This window comes from Colletes latitarsis, unplaced genomic scaffold, assembly GCF_051014445.1.
Source record: "Colletes latitarsis isolate SP2378_abdomen unplaced genomic scaffold, iyColLati1 scaffold0018, whole genome shotgun sequence".
In the NCBI taxonomy this organism is placed as follows: Eukaryota; Metazoa; Arthropoda; class Insecta; order Hymenoptera; family Colletidae; genus Colletes; species Colletes latitarsis.
This window is the reverse complement of record NW_027488369.1, coordinates 11,263,451-11,270,158: the sequence shown is the minus strand read 5'-3', so window position 1 is coordinate 11,270,158 and position 6,708 is coordinate 11,263,451.

Here is a 6,708-nt window from a genome sequence, read left to right as displayed (position 1 = left end):
GTTATCCTCTAAAATATTTATCCAGACCAGGTTTCATTGAATGTTTCAATGTGGTACCACTTTACTACGTGATCCAATCCAGAAATAGCCCAGGATCTAGCCATGAAGTATGAGAAATATGCGAAAGTAGGAGCCTGATGAGGGCAAATCCTAGACCTATCCCAGACCTAACTTGCGTTATCCTCTAAAATATTGATCGAAACCAGGTTTAATTGACTGTTTCAGCGTGGTCCCACATTACTACGTGATCCAAACCAGAAAAAACCCAGGTTCCGTTCAACAAGTATGTGAAGAATGCGAAAGTTTGAGTCTGATGAGGGAAAATCCCAGGCCTAACCTAGACCTAACATGCGTTATCCTCTAAAATATTGATCGAAACCAGGTTAAGTCGACTGATTCAGTGTGGTACCACATTACTACGTGAACCAAACCAGAAAAAACCCAGGATCCGTTCAACAAGTATGTTGAAACTGCGACAGTATGACCCTGATGAGGGCAAATCCCAGGCCTAACCTAGACCTAACATGCGTTGTCCTCTAAAATATTGATGGAAACCAGGTTTAATTGACTGTTTCAGTGTTGTACTTCATTACTACGTGATGCAATCCAGAAAAAGCCCAGGATCTAGCCATCAAGTATGAGAAATATGCGAAAGAATGAGCCTGATGAGAGCAAATCCCAGACCTAACGTAGACCTAACATGAATTATTCTCTAAAATATTGATCGAAACCAGGTTTAATTGACTGTTTCAGTGTTGTACTTCATTACTACGTGATGCAATCCAGAAAAAGTCCGGGATCTAGCCATCAAGTATGAGAAATATGCGAAAGAATGAGCCTGATGAGAGCAAATCCCTGACCTAACCTAGACCTAACATGAATTATTCTCTAAAATATTGATCGAAACCAGGTTTAATGGACTGTTTCGGTGTGGTCCCACATTACTACGTGATCCAAACCAGAAAAAACCAAGGCTCCGTTCAGCAAGTATGTGAAGAATACGAAAGTATGTGTCTGGTGAGTGAAAATCCCAGGCCTAACCTAGACCTAACATGCGTTATCCTCATAAATATTGATCGAAACCTAGTTTAATCGACTGTTTCAGTGTGGTCCCACATTACTACGTGATCCAAACCAGAAAAAACCCAGGATCCGTTCAACAAGTATGTGAAGAATGCGAAAGTATGAGTCTGATGAGTGAAAATCCCAGACCAAACCTAGACCTAACTTGCGTTATCCTCAAAAATATTGATCGAAACCGAGTTTAATCGACTGTATCTGTGTGGTACCACATTACTACCTGACCCAAACCAGAAAAAACCCAGGATCTGTTCAACAAGTATGTGAAGAATGCGAAAGTATGAGTCTGATGAGTGAAAATCCCAGACCTATCCCAGACCAAACTTGCGTTATCCTGTAAAATATTGATCGAAACCAGGTTTAATCGACTGTTTCAGTGTGGTACCACTTTGCTACGTGATCCAAACCAGAAAAAACCCAGGATCAGTTCAACGAGCATGTGAAAAACGCGAAAGTATGAGCCTGATGAGGGCGAATCCCAGACCTATCCCAGACCTAACTTGCGTTATCCTATAAAATATTGATCGAAACCAGGTTTAATTGACTGTTTCAGCGTGGTACCACATTACTACGTGATACAATCCAGAAACAGCCCAGGATCTAGCCATGAAGTATGAGAAATATGCGAAAGTATGAGCCTGATGAGGGCAAATCCTAGACCTAACCCAAACCTAACATGCGTTATCCTCTAAAATATTGATCCAAACCAGGTTTAATGGACTGTTTCGGTGTGGTCCCACATTACTACGTGATCCAAACCAGAAAAAACCAAGGCTCCGTTCAGCAAGTATGTGAAGAATACGAAAGTATGTGTCTGGTGAGTGAAAATCCCAGGCCTAACCTAGACCTAACATGCGTTATCCTCATAAATATTGATCGAAACCTAGTTTAATCGACTGTTTCAGTGTGGTACCACATTACTACGTGACCCAAACCAGGAAAAACCCAGGATCTGTTCAACAAGTAAGTGAAAAACGCGAAAGTATGAGCCTGATGAGGGCAAATCCCAGACCTATCCCAGACCTAACTTGCGTTATCCTCTAAAATATTTATCCAAACCAGGTTTAATGGACTGTTTCAGTGTGGTACCACACAACTACGTAATCCAAACCAGAAAAGACCCAGGATCTGTTCAACAAGTATGTGAAAAACGCGAAAGTATGAGCCTGGTGAGGGCAAATCCCAGACCTATCCCAGACCTAACTTGCGTTGTCCTCTAAAATATTTATCATGACCAGGTTTAATTGATTGTTTCAGTGTGGCCCCACATTACTACGTGATCCAAACCAGAAAAAACCCAGGATCCGTTCAACAAGTATGTGAAGAATGCGAAAGTATGAGTCTGATGAGTGAAAATCCCAGGCCTAACCTAGACCTAACATGCGTTATCCTCAAAGTTATTGATCGAAACCTGGTTTAATCGACTGTTTCAGTGTGGTACCACATTACTACGAGACCCAAACCAGAAAAAACCCAGAATCTGTTCTACAAGTATGTGAAAAACACGTAAGTATGAGCCTGATGAGGGCAAATCCTAGACCTAACCCAGACCTAACATGCGTTGTCCTCTAAAATATTTATCAAGACCAGGTTTAATTGATTGTTTCAGTGTGGTCCCACATTACTACGTGATGCAATCCAGAAAAAGCCCAGGATCTAGCCATCAAGTATGAGAAATATGCGAAAGAATGAGCCTGATGAGAGCAAATCCCAGACCTAATCTAGACCTAACATGAAGTATTCTCTAAAATATTGATCGATACCAGGTTTAATCGACTGTTTCAGTGTGGTGCCACATTACTACGTGATCCAAACCAGTAAAAACCCAGGATCCGTTCAACAAGTATGTGGAGAATGCGAAAGTATGAGTCTGATGAGTGAAAATCCTCGGCCTAACCTAGACCTAACATGCGTTGTCCTCTAAAATATTGATGGAAGCAGGTTTAATTGACTGTTTCAGTGTTGCACTTCATTACTACCTGATCCAATCCAGTAAAAACCCAGGATCCGTTCAACAAGTACGTGAAGAATGCGAAAGTATGAGTGTGATGAGCGAAAATCCCAGGGCTAACCTAGACCTAACAAGCGTTACCCTCTAAAATATTTATCAAGACCAGGTTTAATTGACTGTTTCAGCGTGGTACCACATTACTACGTGACACAACCCAGAAACAGCCCAGGATCTAGCCATGAAGTATGAGAAATATGCGAAAGTATGAGCCTGATGAGGGCAAATCCTAGACCTAACCCAAACCTAACATGCGTTATCCTCTAAAATATTTATCAAGACCAGGTTTAATTGAATGTTTCAGTGTGGTACCACATTACTACGTGATACAATCCAGAAACAGCCCAGGATCTGTTCAACAAGTATGTGAAAAACGCGAAAGTATGAGCCTGATGAGGGCAAATCCTAGACCTAACCCAGACCTAACATGCGTTAGCCTCTAAAATATTTATCAAGACCAGGTTTAATTGAATGTTTCAGTGTGGTACCACATTACTACGTGATGCAATCCAGTAAAAGCCCAGGATCTAGCCATCAAGTTTGAGAAATATGCGAAAGAATGAGCCTGATGAGGGCAAATCCCAGACCTAGCCTTGACCTAACATGAATTATTCTCTAAAATATTGATCGAAACCAGGTTTAATTGACCGTTTCAGTGTGGTACCACATTACTACGTGATCCAAAACAGAAAAAACCCAGGATCCGTTCAACAAGTATGTGAAAAATGCGAAAGTATGAGTCCGATCAGTGAAAATCTCAGGCCTTACCTAGACCAGCATGCGTTGTCCTCTAAAATATTGATGGAAACCAGGTTTCATTGTCTGTTTCAGTGTGGTGCTACATTACTACGTGATGCAATCCAGAAAAAGCCCAGGATCTAGCCATCAAGTATGAGAAATATGCGAAAGAATGAGCCTGATGAGAGCAAATCCCAGACCTAACCTAGACCTAACATGCTTTATCCTCTAAAATATTGATGGAAACCAGGTTTCATTGACTGTTTCAGTGTGGTACCATACTACTTTGTGATCCAAACCAGAAAAAACCTAGGATCTGTTCAACAAGTATGTGAAAAACGCGAAACTGTGAGCCTGATGAGGGCAAATCTTAGACCTAACCCAGACCTAAGATGCGTTACCCTCTAAAATAATTATCCAGACCAGATTTCATTGAATGTTTCAGTGTGGTACCACATTACTACGTGATCCAATCCAGAAAATAACCCAGGATCTGTTCAAGGAGTATGTGAAGTGTTGCGAAAGTATGAGTCTGATGAGGTCAAATCCCAGACCTATCCCAGACCTAACTTGCGTTATCCTCTAAAATATTGATCGAAACCAGGTTTAATCGACTGTTTCAGTGTGGTCCCACATTACTACGTGATCCAAACCAGAAAAAACTCAGGATCCGTTCAACAAGTATGTGAAGAATGCGATAGTATGAGTCTGATGGGTGAAAATCCCAGACCTAACCTAGACCTAACATGCGTTATCCTCTAAAATATTGATCCAAACCAGGTTTAATGGACTGTTTCAGCGTGGTACCACACTACTACGTGATCCAAACCAGAAAAAACCCAGGATCTGTTCAACAAGTGTGTGAAAAACGCGAAAGTATGAGCCTGATGAGGGCAAATCCCAGACATATCCCAGACCAAACTTGCGTTATCCTCTAAAATATTGATCGAAACCAGGTTTAATCGACTGTTTCAGTGTGGTCCCACATTACTACGTGATCCAAACCAGAAAGAAGCCAGGATCTGTTCAACATGTATGAGAAATATGCGAATGAATCAGCCTGATGAGAGCAAATCCCAGATCTAACATAGACCTAACATGAATTATTCTCTAAAATATTGATCGAAACCAGGTTTAACTGACTGTTTCAGTGTGGTCCCACATTACTACGTGATCCAAACGAGAAAAAACCCAGGATCCGTTCAACAAGTATGTGAAGAATGCGAAAGTATGAGCCTGATGATGTCAAATCCCAGGCCTAACCTAGACCTAACATGCGTTATCCTCAAAAATATTGATCGAAACCTGGTTTAATCGACTGTTTCAGTGCGGTACCACATTACTATGTGATCCAAACCAGAAAATAACCCAGGATCTGTTCAACGAGTATGTGAAGTGTGCGAAAGTATGAGTCTGATGAGGTCAAATCCCAGACCATTCCCAGACTTAACTTGCGTTATCCTCTAAAATATTGATCGAAACCAGGTTTAATCGACTGTTTCAGTGTGGTACCACATTACTACGTGATCCAAACCAGAAAAAACCCAGGATCTAGCCATCAAGTATGTGAAGAATGCGAAAGTATGAGTCTGATGAGTGAAAATCCCAGGCCTAACCTAGACCTAACATGCGTTATCCTCAAAAATATTGATCGAAACCTGGTTTAATCGTCTGTTTCAGTAAGGTACCACATTACTATGTGATCCAAACCAGAAAAAACCCAGGATCTGTTCAACAAGTATGTGAAAAACGCGAAAGTATGAGCCTGATGAGGGCAAATCCTAGACCTAACCCAGACCTAACATGCGTTAGCCTCTAAAATATTTATCAAGACCAGGTTTAATTGAATGTTTCAGTGTGGTACCACATTACTACGTGATGCAATCCAGAAAAAGCCCAGGATCTAGCCATCAAGTTTGAGAAATATGCGAAAGAATGAGCCTGATGAGGGCAAATCGCAGACCTAGCCTTGACCTAACATGAATTATTCTCTAAAATATTGATCGAAACCAGGTTTAATTGACCGTTTCAGTGTGGTACCACATTACTACGTGATCCAAAACAGAAAAAACCCAGGATCTGTTCAATAAGTATGTGAAAAATGCGAAAGTATGAGTCCGATCAGTGAAAATCTCAGGCCTTACCTAGACCAGCATGCGTTGTCCTCTAAAATATTGATGGAAACCAGGTTTCATTGTCTGTTTCAGTGTGGTGCTACATTACTACGTGATGCAATCCAGAAAAAGCCCAGGATCTAGCCATCAAGTATGAGAAATATGCGAAAGAATGAGCCTGATGAGAGCAAATCCCAGACCTAACCTAGACCTAACATGCTTTATCCTCTAAAATATTGATGGAAACCAGGTTTCATTGACTGTTTCAGTGTGGTACCATACTACTTTGTGATCCAAACCAGAAAAAACCTAGGATCTGTTCAACAAGTATGTGAAAAACGCGAAAGTATGAGCCTGATGAGGGCAAATCCCAGACATATCCCAGACCTAACTTGCGTTGTCCTCTAAGATATTGATGGAAACCAGGTTTAATTGACTGTTTCAGTGTTGTACTTCATTACTACGTGATGCAATCCAGAAAAAGCCCAGGAGCTAGCCATCAAGTATGAGAAATATGCGAAAGAGTGAGCCTGATGAGAGCAAATCCCAGGCCTAACCTAGACCTAACATGCTTTATCCTCTAAAATATTGATGGAAACCAGGTTTCATTGACTGTTTCAGTGTGGTACCATACTACTTTGTGATCCAAACCAGAAAAAACCTAGGATCTGTTCAACAAGTATGTGAAAAACGCGAAACTGTGAGCCTGATGAGGGCAAATCTTAGACCTAACCCAGACCTAAGATGCGTTACCCTCTAAAATATTTA